Source organism: Cervus canadensis, chromosome 18 (assembly GCF_019320065.1).
Source record: "Cervus canadensis isolate Bull #8, Minnesota chromosome 18, ASM1932006v1, whole genome shotgun sequence".
Classification (NCBI taxonomy): domain Eukaryota; kingdom Metazoa; phylum Chordata; class Mammalia; order Artiodactyla; family Cervidae; genus Cervus; species Cervus canadensis.
The window spans coordinates 26812579-26824241 of record NC_057403.1 but is presented as its reverse complement, the minus strand read 5'-3'; the positions used below and the strand labels follow the sequence as shown (position 1 = coordinate 26824241).

General features: G+C 43.0%; 1 long non-coding RNA gene across 1 annotated transcript; it reads left to right on the top strand.

Annotated features, from left to right (window-relative positions):
• Positions 1-3999: 3999 nt before the first annotated feature.
• On the top strand, positions 4000-10208 carry LOC122421486. Its single transcript, XR_006263501.1, has 3 exons — positions 4000-4138; positions 7274-7331; positions 10105-10208. It is a non-coding gene; the product is annotated as an uncharacterized LOC122421486 (long non-coding RNA).
• The last annotated feature ends 1455 nt before the right edge of the window (positions 10209-11663 follow it).

Here is an 11663-nt window from a genome sequence, read left to right as displayed (position 1 = left end):
GGGATCTAAGACTGGCTTAGCCTCTAGACAGTCTGAATGCTGCCTGAGGCTCCCCAGGGAAAAGTGAAAGTAGAAGCCATGGCCCCCTTAAGGGAGACAAGATGCAACTTCAGACAAGTTCCAAAGGCACAGGTCAGAGAGATAAAAGGCTATGAGGTCTCACACTTTCCTTGTGCTACTTGCTGTCTTCTCTTGGACTCTGCCTGCCACCTCCTGGGTAGACAAGGTTACTACCTGCCTCCAAAACCTGGGAAAACTCCGGGAGATAGCAGAGGACAGGAAAGCCTGGCATGCTGCAGTCCTGGCCTCTGTTACTCACATGCAGCCAGGAATCTCTCAGAAGCAGAAACTTAAGGATGAGGAGTTAACAAGGGGTCCACCTCCTTAACACCGCATCAAATCTTGATGAGTTGTGGCGTGACAAAAGGCTCAAGACATCTTTTTAAAAAAATTATTTTATATTTACTTATTTTGGCTGCACCGGCTCTTCTCTCGCTGCGTTGCGATGCGCAGGGGCTACTCTCTAGTTGCGGTGCTCGGGCTTCTCATCGTGGTGGCTTCTCTTGTTGCAGAGCATGGGCTCTTAGGGCATGGGCTTCAGCAGTTGTGGAGCATGGGCTCAATGGTTGCAATTCCCAGGGTCTAGAGCATAAGCTCAATTGTTGTGGTGCATGGACTTAGCTATTTCCCCCGCTTGTGGGATCTTCTCAGACCAGAGATCGAATCAGTGTCCAGAGGCTTAACACATCTTACTAAATTACAAAAACAGATGCAGGATCAATTGCACAATGATAGATGGTAACTAGACCTTTGGTGGTGATCACTTTGCTGTGTATACAGATGTCAAATTATAATAGTATACACTGGAAATTTATATAATGGTATATACCAATTTTACCTCGATTTAAAGAAGGGAAATAAAACTTTCTTTTTTAAAAAAATGTTTTATTATTTATTTATTTGTCTGTACTGGGTGTGGCATACAAACTTAGTTTCAGCATGTGGGATCTAATTCCCTGACCAGGGATCAAAACCTGCGGCCCTTTCATTGGGAGCACAGAGTCTTAGCCACTGGACCACCAGAGAAGTCTCGGGAAATTAAAACTTTCTAAAGTGAAGAAGAAAGGAAGGAAGGAAGAGACAATTGCAAAAGAGCATTAAAAAAGATAGGAATTAAAGCTCTCCAAAAGCATAAAGAAAACAGTATCATCCATTATGTTATTAATAAAATAAGTATATATAACAGTAGCAGCTAAGTGTCCCAAGACCTTGATACCCACTGTGGCCTAGCAGTCACAGTGCTAATTCCTCTGCACTCACTCTTTAGCAACTCCTTCCCAAACCACAATGTCAGTACTGAGATGGATTTTCTTTTTACAAACAGGGAAACTGGATTTTAGATTGACTGATAAATCACTTGCCCAATATCTCATAGCAAAGTGGCAGAGGTAGGACTAGAACCCAGGTCTGTGTGACTCTGGAGCCTGAACTCTCAGCCATCAAGTTTTATCCTGCCTCTCAAAGAAGAGCAGAACATTTGTGCACACAGGCACAAAAATCTGAAATCAGGAAAGGCTATGCAACAACCAGCAGTGGTTCCTTAGGGAGTTGGGGAAGGGTCAGCTTTCATCTGCTACTTTACATAATTCTGTACTGTTTGCATTTTCCCAATGAGCACATGTGTGCTCCCCAAACACACACACAGAAGAAAAGTCAAATTACTCTAGCATTTAGGCCTCATTTACTGAGCAGTTGCTATGTACTATGTCCCATGCTAAGCACTTCATATTCAAAACTCACTGACTCCTCACAGCTGTGTCTGGAGGGAGGATATTATTGTTAAACCCTCTTACAGATGAAGAACCTGAAGTTCGGAGATATGGATTGATCTTGCAAATGTTGCATAGCAATGCAGGGACTCTGCTCATGTCCGACTGGTTTCAGAGCCTGCTTTTACCTGCTTCGGAGTGCTGATTGAGCAATAATGATCATGATGATAATAACAGCAGTTTAAGTGCTTACTGTAGGCCAGACCTGTGCTTTCTGTTCAAGATCTCATCAAATCTCCATGGCAACCCCCATTTTACATATGGGAAAACTGAGGCTCAGCAGAGAATAAGTCACTTACTTGCCCAGAACCACCCAGCAGAATTGGAACTAGAATCCAAATCATCATACTTGGCACTGGCATCCACCCAGTTGCTCAAACCAAAAACTCAGTAGTTATCCTTGACTCCTTCCAGTCTCTCCTTTTTTGCCATGTCTAGTCCATTGATTCCAGTTGGTTCCAGTTGGTTCCAGCTTCCAAAATACGTACTCACTTCTCACTAACCAGCTACTGCAGCACCAGTGGAAGTTACCTCCATCTCCCATCTGAGCCACTGCAAAAGATTGCTCACTGATCGCCAGGCTTCCATTTCTGCCTCAAGTCCCATCCTATCCACTCTCTACACTGAAGTCAAAGTGCTGTTGCTAAATATCCTCTCATGAATCCTTTCTCAGGATCTTAGAGGAGAAATTAAGCCCTGCAGAGAATGGTATGAGTGAGTGTTTTCTCAGTTTTCCAAAGGATGATACTGGCTAATACCATTCTTTTGTTAATACAATAGGAAATGACCTAATTCACAACACGCAATGGATGCCTTAGAGTGTCAGGGCTTGATTCTCTGCAAGAACTGGGTGGAGATGGCCACAAAAGTTCCCTGTCACACTTCAATGATCACAGCCTTTGGGGCCCTTGTGACCTGCCAGCCACCACACCTCCGCTGTGCAGGCTCATTTTCTACTTTTTCCTGAGCACAAGAGCTTATTTTTGTTCCTTAACTATAGAACCCTCATTCTTACTTCAAGGTTTTTACAGAGTCTGTTCCATCTGCCTGGAACTCCTGCCCCCAGGCCTTTATGGCCAGCTCCTTTGTAAATCACTCTGGTCTCAGCTCAGATGCTACCAGCTCAAAGAGACTCCCTGACACCTTAATTAAAGAGACACTGCCAATTCCTGCTGTTCCACTGATCCATTTTGTTTCTTTTCCAGTGTGTATTTACCATCACCTGAAACTGTCTTCTTCCTGTGTTCACTTACCTATTGAGTGTCTCCCCAGTTAGAGCTGAGCACTCCAGGGCAGTTCTATTTCTTCATGGTTACATACTCAATAACTAAGAGAAAACTTTTCACAGGGAAGCAATATGTTTAAAAGTGTGTTTAGAGAACTTGTTAGTCACTCAGTTGTGTCCAACTCCTAGAGACCCCATGGACTGTATCCCACCATAGAATTCTCCAGGCAAGAATACTGGAGTGGGTTGCCATTTCCTTCTCCAGGGGATCTTCCCGACCTAGGAATTAAATCCTGGTCTCCTGCATTTCAGGCAGATTCTTTACTATCTGAGCCACCAGGGAAGCCCTTAGAAAATTTATCAGACATTTATGGTTTGTCAGTCACTGGGCTAAAAGTTTTGCAATGTTTCCTTCTATTAACTCCAGCACTGTGCGACAGAAATACAATGTAAGCCATTTTTAATTGTTAATAGCCACATTATAAGAAGTAAAAAAAAAAAGAAATTAACATTAACAATATATTTTATTTAACTCAACATGTTCAAAATATATTACCTCAGCATGTTATTGTTTTTAAAACAGAGAAATATTATGGCTTTATTTATTTATTTATTTATTTTTGGTACTCCTTTTCCATCCTTCCATTCTGCCTTCTGGGTTCTGAAGACCTCAGCTCTTGCCTCAAAATTTGGGGATTCGAAAGTTCACACTTCAAAACTGGGCCTCAGTGTCCTTCAGACTTTGTCTCAGCTTTCCTGCCTTTTCCGTAGTTCTCTCAGTGTGCCAATGCCCTTCAAGTGAGAAATGGGGATGCAGTCAGAAGCCCAAAAGTCAAAAACACGGGTGGTAAGTGGTCAGCAGCAGGGTCTTAACCGGAAGTCAAGGAGCATGCGCAGGGTAGCTTCCACCGGAAGTTCATGAGACCGGAAAGGAAATGCCATGCGCAACAGTTGGGGCTGAGGTGTCCTTTTCTTGACGCTTGGCATCCTGCCCTGGCCGTGGAGCTGGGGCAGCCAGAAGAGGAGTTAGCATTGGTGTTCGAAGCCAAGTCAGAACTGGACATTGATTTTTCCACTGGGAATAGTAAGAACTGTAAATTTGGGCCCGGAGGGGAGGAGGGTTTATTCCTGGGCAGGTTCTTTGCAGGGAGGGAGCTGGACTGGGCTTCTCTCAGATCAGGACAGAACTTGGGAGGTTTCTCTGGGGTATGATTGGTTGGTGAGCACTGGTACTCAGTCGTGTCCAACTCTTTGCAACCCCGTGGACTGTAGCCCACCAGGCTCTTCTGTCTGAGGAATTTTCCAGGCAAGAATATTTGAGTGGGTAGCCATTCCCTTCCCCAGGGGATCTTCCGGACCTGGGATGTCTCTTGCATCTCCTACACTGGCAGGCAGATTCTTTACCACTAGCGCCACCTGGGAAGCCCTCCTCTGGGGTGTATTGAAAAATGAATCAAAGCCAAAGTAAAATGTGTTTCCAAAATCATGCCATGTCATAAAGATTTACATTGAATGAACTATACAATACGAAAATACATCCTGAACAGTATGATAGGCAGACGATTTGATTTATGAGAAATAACAAGGTGGCCTGGTAATGGGACACTATTTTTAAGTTGTATGGTGAATAGACCTTGGTTTCTTAATCTAGTCAGCCTGTCTCTGTAACTCTGAATAATCTGATTTAGAGGTAATTTAAGGAGTCAAAAGTTCGTTTTCCTGGCTCCTGCTTACATAGGGGAGGAGCCCCAGATGTTCTGTTAGGAATTAATGAGGAAGATTATCCCGATTATAAGGGGGATCTGTCATAATCAAAAGTCTTGAGGGATCTTTTCATCAGGTCACCAACTCTAGATGGACGTTGATCCCTGGTGCTACACTAGGAAAGAGTATGATGAGGAGTGTTATGTGTAGGAAGAGAGGTTTGTCATGGTGGGGTCTGAGCTGAGAGGGGAGGAAGGTTTCTGGTTGAGATGATCACAGTGACCCATGACAACACATTTTTTAAGGCATGCAGAGAATCACATGAGAGGCACCGGGGGACTTTTTTTGGGGGGCTGTGCCAAGTCTTAGTTGCCACACTCTGGCTCTTCAGTCTTCATTATGGCACATGGGATTTTTAGTTGCAGCATGCACAATATTTAGCTGTGTCATGCAAAGTCTTAGTTGTGACATGTAGAGTCTAGTTCCCTGACCAGGGATTGAACCTGGGCCCCTTGCATTGGGAGCGTGGAATTGTAACCACTGGACCACGAGGGAAGTCCTAGCACTGGGGATTATTAAGGTGGGTTTCCTCACCTGTTAGAGAGAGAGTGAAAGAATAGTATTTAGGGAGGTTCATGCTGTGGGAGGTGTTGAGGCCTTTACAGTAGGGCCAGGATGGTGTGGGGCCTTGGAGAGGGAGTTCTCAGAAGGAATGTGTGAAGAGAAGTAATTGTTTGGCAGACTCAGAAGGAGGCTTGATTGTGCATAATCAGATGAAAGCTTAGGCGTGGACAAGGAGACTGGTCCTTCATTCAATTCACAAGTGTTTATTGAGTACTTTCTCTGTGCCAGGCACTTTGTGAGAGGGATACAATGGGAAGCAAAAGAGTTCCTGTCTTCATGGGACTGACCTTCTTCTAGCTCTATCTAAGAAATAGAATATGAGCCACATATGTAATTTAAAAGTTTCCAATAGCCACACTTTGAAAAAGTAAGACAAGTGAAATAAATATTAATATATTTTCTGTAACCAAAGATATCGAAAATATTCAACATATAAAGTCAAAATATTAGTGAAATATTTATATTCTTTTTTCTTTTTTGTAATGTCTTTAAAATTCAATGTGTGTGTTTTACATTGCCCCATATCTCAGGACTAGTCACATTTCAAGGGCTCCATAGTCACATGTGGACAGTGGATAGCTGTATTGGAGAGTGCAGTGAGTATTATAAAGATTGTAAAAATTAATAGAGATGTTTCTGGTAGTGATAAATGCTATAACAAAATATGTAGCAGAATTGAAAGATCAAAAGGGCATGTGAATGCTGATTCATGTCAATGTATGACAAAACCCACTACAATATTGTGAAGTAATTAGCCTCCAACTAATAAAAATAAATGGAAAAAAAAATAGCATCAGTCTAAATAAACAATTGTAATTAAAAAAAAAAAAAGGCATATGACCCTCTAAGTGAGGTGATCAGACTGGAAAGGTCTCACAGAGAGGTGTTATCTCAAGAAAGTTGAATGAAGTGAGGGAGCAAGAGAAGTGGGGAATGAGTCATGTGGTAGAGGGAGCAGTTAGGCCAGTCTGGAGGAGCTCCAGAGGGGCTAGGTGGCTGGATCAGAGTGAGAAGGGAAATCGGGGAGGTAGGAGATGAGGCCCCTTGTAAAGTCCATAGGGTTTATTCTGAAAGTAATGGGGAATCATTGAAGAGTCAAAATTGGAAAGATGACATGATCTGGTTTAACATAAGAGAAGGAGCTTACAGGGCTCCTGGGAGGTGACTGTGTATCCATGATGATGCAGGGTCTGGTAGGAGGGCAGACGTGATAGCGGTCAGCTGCAGTAGGGGGCACTGAGGAACACTACTCCAGGCGCCAGTCTGGGAGACTCGGGTTCATATGAGGAATGGGAGGGGTTTGTTAGTGGGAGAGGACTGGGGGCTTTTTGTTTGTTTGGATTGTCATTGGTTTTGGGGAGGAGCACCCAGGAATGTTGTCATAGGTTTATCTGTTGGGCGTCAGGAATTGCAGTGGGAGTCTTAATAGGAGGATAGTTGTCAAGGGTGGCATGTTGTCAAGGGTGGCGTGTTCACGTCTCAGAAGCATCTGAAGATATTTCATCTGTCAAAGTTCTTGGACTGCCTCCCACAGTGCCATTGTTGTAGGGGGTTGTAATGAAGGAAACCAGTATGTAAAACCACTGTATTTAGGAGATGGTTTGAGGAGTATGGGGTCAGCCACAGAACTCCTTCATGGCTGAATGGCTTTGGGCAGATTGAAATTAATGTGTCTTTATTGTTGTTTTATAATATTTTATTATGAAATATCCCAAACATACATAAAAATATGAGAAACTGTACTAACAAAGCCTGATGTACATGTCCCTCAGCTTCATCCATCTTAACCTTTTGACCTACTTGCTTCAGTCTTGTTTTAATATCTAAAACATTATAGACAGAGTTGAAGCCTGATTGGACCTTTCTTGATCCTATTTTCTTCTATTCCCAGAGGTAACAGAATCCTCAAGTGAGTGAAAATCCTTTCCACCAGTATTGGCACTTTCACCGTAAGTAGATGTACCCATAAACATATAATATTGCTTTGCATGTTTTTAGGCTTTATATTAATGGTTTCACGCTACAGGTATTATTTTGCAACTTGCATTTTTCTTTTTCTTGTCAATATTTATTTAACAAAAGGCTTTATATTTTGATTTTTCCCTTCTGAATTAGTTTCTTTACTTATTTGTATTACCCCTCCCCACGCAAGATGTACACAGTGATAGTTTTTATGGTTAGAACATGTTCCGGATTTTTTTAGACAATAAAGTATCCTCAATCAATGGTCCCTTGTTTGCGTTGCTGAAACTCAGCCTCTGCTCACCAGTGCCAAGTAGAAATGCAGAGACAGAGTTTTGGATGAAGTAGAAAAAAGTAGCTTTTATTGCTTTGCCAGGCAAAGGGGGCCACAGAGGGCTAAAGCCCTGAAGACCATGTGACTCACCCTGGAGGGGGTGCTAAGGAATTTTCTAGTGTTCAGGGAGCAGGGTGTGATCAGCTCATGGACTGCTTGAGCTCATTGGTTGACATTAAGGTGAAGTTTCAAGCGTCATCAACCTTCTGGTTTCAACCAGTCTAGGGTCTATGGTCTTGTGGTCAGCAGTTTTCATCTGGAGGGAGTCTGCTTCCTGTAAAAACAACTTAGGATTTTGTGTCAGGCCTTTATCTGTATCTTTCAGGGAACTGGGAGTTGGTAATTCTGTTATGTGGCAGAGTTACAGTCTAAATTGTTACCAGTTCCTTAGCCCAACAACTGTTCTTTGTTTCTACATCTTCACTTTTCCCAAACATTAACTCTTGCGTCAGCATTTTACTTCAAAAGACAAGGATACCAGGGCTTGTACACAGTGTCACTTGGATTGCCTAATATCTTTTTTCTTCTCTATTTTGAAAGTTCACCTCAAGAAAGTCTGTTTCTTCTTGAATTCATCTCTAAATGTACATTTACTCCTGATTGATTATTTATAGACTAGCCCCATGGACTGTGATTCAGCCTCATAAAGTCAACTGGGGAGAAAAAAAGTCAATTGGGTTCCTTTTGATTTTCAAATAACATAACATAAGACCATGGCCAAGATCCTAGAAGAGAAATAGCAAAGGTAATACTATAACAAATTTGATCTAGCAGTATGTTTTGGATTTGCATTTGAATGTGAGGATGTCTGGCAGTCTGAAAATTAGTGTAGTAATAACAATAAAAAATTTTTTCAAATTATAGCTGTTGTATAAGTTTATTATCTTCTAGATCTGCACTGGCCAGAATGGTAGCCCCTACCCACATGTAGTTCCTGATCATTTGAAATGTGACCAGTGCCACATGTTGAAAAGATAATATTTAGGGGCTTCCCTGGTGGCTCAGTGGTGAAGAATCTGCCTGCCAGTGCAGGATACACGGGTTCAATCCCTGGTTCAGGAAGATTCCACATGCTGCAGAACAGCCAAGCCCATGCACCACAGCTATTGAGTCTGTGCTCAAGAGTCCGGGAACCACAACTACTGAGCCCAGTGAGCCACAACTACTGAAGCCTACACGCCCTAGAGCCTGTGCCCCACAGTAAGAGAAACCATGAGAAACCCGTGCCCTGCAAGTAGGGAGGAGCCGCCGCTCACCGCAACTAGAGGGAAACCCGCTCAGCAGCGAAGACCCAGCACAGCCTAAATAAATAAAATTGTTTAAAAAAAGAAAAGATAATCTTTTGGAGGTATAAGGGTAAATAAAATATATTATTGAGCACCTTGCATTTTTCAGTTAACAACTGTTTAGCCTCAGCCTGGTTGATTTATGTATTTCTATCTCATTTTCACTCCTGGATACCTACCGTTCGACCAGATGAACATACCGTACTTTATGCATTTGTTCTCTTGTTGATGGACATTTCGGTGATTTCCACTGTTGAGCTATCATGAGCATTGCTGCTGTGAGAATCTTGATACCCGCCTCTTCGCCTAGAGGTGCACATTTCTCGTGTATACTAGGACAGCAGTTGCTGGCGTGCACGGGATGCATCCACAACTTTGTACTTCGGTCCTGGTTTCATCATTCAGGAGTCTGACGAGAAACTTTACTGACAGCAAGTTAAACCCAGCCATGATTTACCCCTTTGAGTTTTATTTTCCTGTGTATAAAGCAGACTCGATCATAGTACCCACTTCATTGAATTGCAAGAATTAAATAAGATCATGAACGTAAAGTACTAACACAATATCTTACATGTGGTAGGTGCTCTCTTTGTGTCTCGTTGACAGGAAATTAAAATCATTAAAAGCTCTAAGGCTTTGGAGTCTAACAGAAAGTGTTAGTTGCTCAGTCACGTCCGACTCTTTGCAATCCTGTGGACTATAGCCCTCCAGGCTCCTTTGTCTGTGAAATTCTCTAGGCAGGAATACTGAAGTGGGTTGCTATTTCCTTCTCCTGGAGATCTTCCCAACACAGGAATTGAACCCCCGTCTCCTGCATTGCAGGCAGATTCTTTACCATCTGAGCCACCAGGAAGGGAATCTAACAGAACCTGGGATCAAAGCGTGGCTTTGCTGCTTCCTCTCTGGGTGCCTTTGGGAAAGTCACATCACCTCTCTGAGCAGCAGTTTCCTCATCTGTTAGGAAAGAGCAAATGTGTGCTGTTGTGAATGCTAGCTCTCTAACTGTGTCTGGGTCATGAGCTGACTGGAGTTACAGAGCATAATGATAACAGCTACCCTTTGTTAATATGAATGTTAGGCTAATATTTATTGAGTGTTTCTTAACTCCTGTGAAGTACTGATATTATTCTCACTTTACAGATGATGAGACTGAGGCCCCAGCAGGTGGCCACCCAGAGGTCACATGGTTTGTGAAGTGTGTGTGTGTGCTCAGTCACTCAGTTGTGTCTGACTCCACTACGGCATGGACTATAGACCACCAGGCTTCTCTGTTTATGGAACTTTCCAGGCAAGAATACTGGAATGGGTTGCCATTTCCTACTCCAGGGGATCTTCCTGACCCAAGCATGGAATTCGCATCTCTTGTGTCTCCTGCATTGGCAGGTGGATTCTTTACCGCTGTGCCACCTGGGAAGCCCTTGAAACAAGGTCTGACTGATTTTAAAGCATGTGTTCTAATCACCAGGTTACAAGCCTTAAATGCCTCCAGCAGCTGCCCATCATACTCACCAGTGATTTCTAAACATTTTTTATGAAAGGAAGCATTTTGTCTGGGAAAATCTTATTTAGAACCCCAGTCTGTAAAGCAAATGAATGTTGTTCAACTCCAGTTAAAGTGAGAGGAACGTCATAGGTCCATGCCAGTTTAATTCTGGCTCTGTTTAGGCTGTGTGAGCTGAAACAAATTACTCATCTCTCTGAGATTCAGTCTCTTCATTTGCGAGATGGGGATAATGATACCAACCTAATAGCTTTGTTATGTGGATCAACTGAGATAATATATGCAAAACACTTGGCATGAAACCTGGCTTGTGATAAGAACCAAATTAGAGTGGCTGTTGTTGCAGCTGTGGCTGTTTGTTGCAGGAATCTCTTCACTGACCCCGGAATGAAGTGGAAATTCCTCAGCCTTGTATTCACGGCCCTCCATCATCTGACCCAACCTGCATTTCCAGCCTTCAGCACCTACACTGTATTACAACAACCCCAATCCAGTGTCCTGCGCTACCAGTTCTGCATTTATGCTCTGACCACTGGCGGAATCCTCCATGGTCCTCCTCCTTGCTCCAAAAGTACACTTTTAAAAAATACTAATGAACCTGTTTGCAGGACAGAAATAGAGACACAGACGTAGAGGATTGATTTGTGGACACAGTTGGGGGAGGAGAGGGTGCGATGAATTAAGAGAGTAACATTGACATATTTACAGTCCCATGTGTAAAATAGATAGCCAGTGGGAAGCTGCTGTATATCACAGCAGCTCAACTCAGTGCTCTGTGATGACCTCCCGGTGGGAAGGGGTGTGTGTGGGAGGGAGGCTCCCGAGGGATATACGCATACACAAAGCTGATTTACATTGTTGTACAGGGAAAGTCCCTTTCTTATAATGTTTTCCTTGAAGAAACATGGGAAATTCCAAGAGATTTTGTTGATTTCCTCTCCCTGGAATCCTTTACCAGCTTCTTCTATACTTCTTTTTCCCTGCGGACTGGTAGGTAGAGCTACAATGGATGCTAGAGTTTTAATTTGATTTGAAGTTGACTGTTGGCAAGAATACTTCATAGATGGTGATCTGTCTCTTCTCTTGAATCAGGCCTCCTCATCTTTCTTGTAGTATTTGGATAGATCCATGAGTCCACAGATTGTCAGCCTGATCCAGCCTTCTCAAGTTCCCTGCCAGTGTTTCACCTGATGGTTTC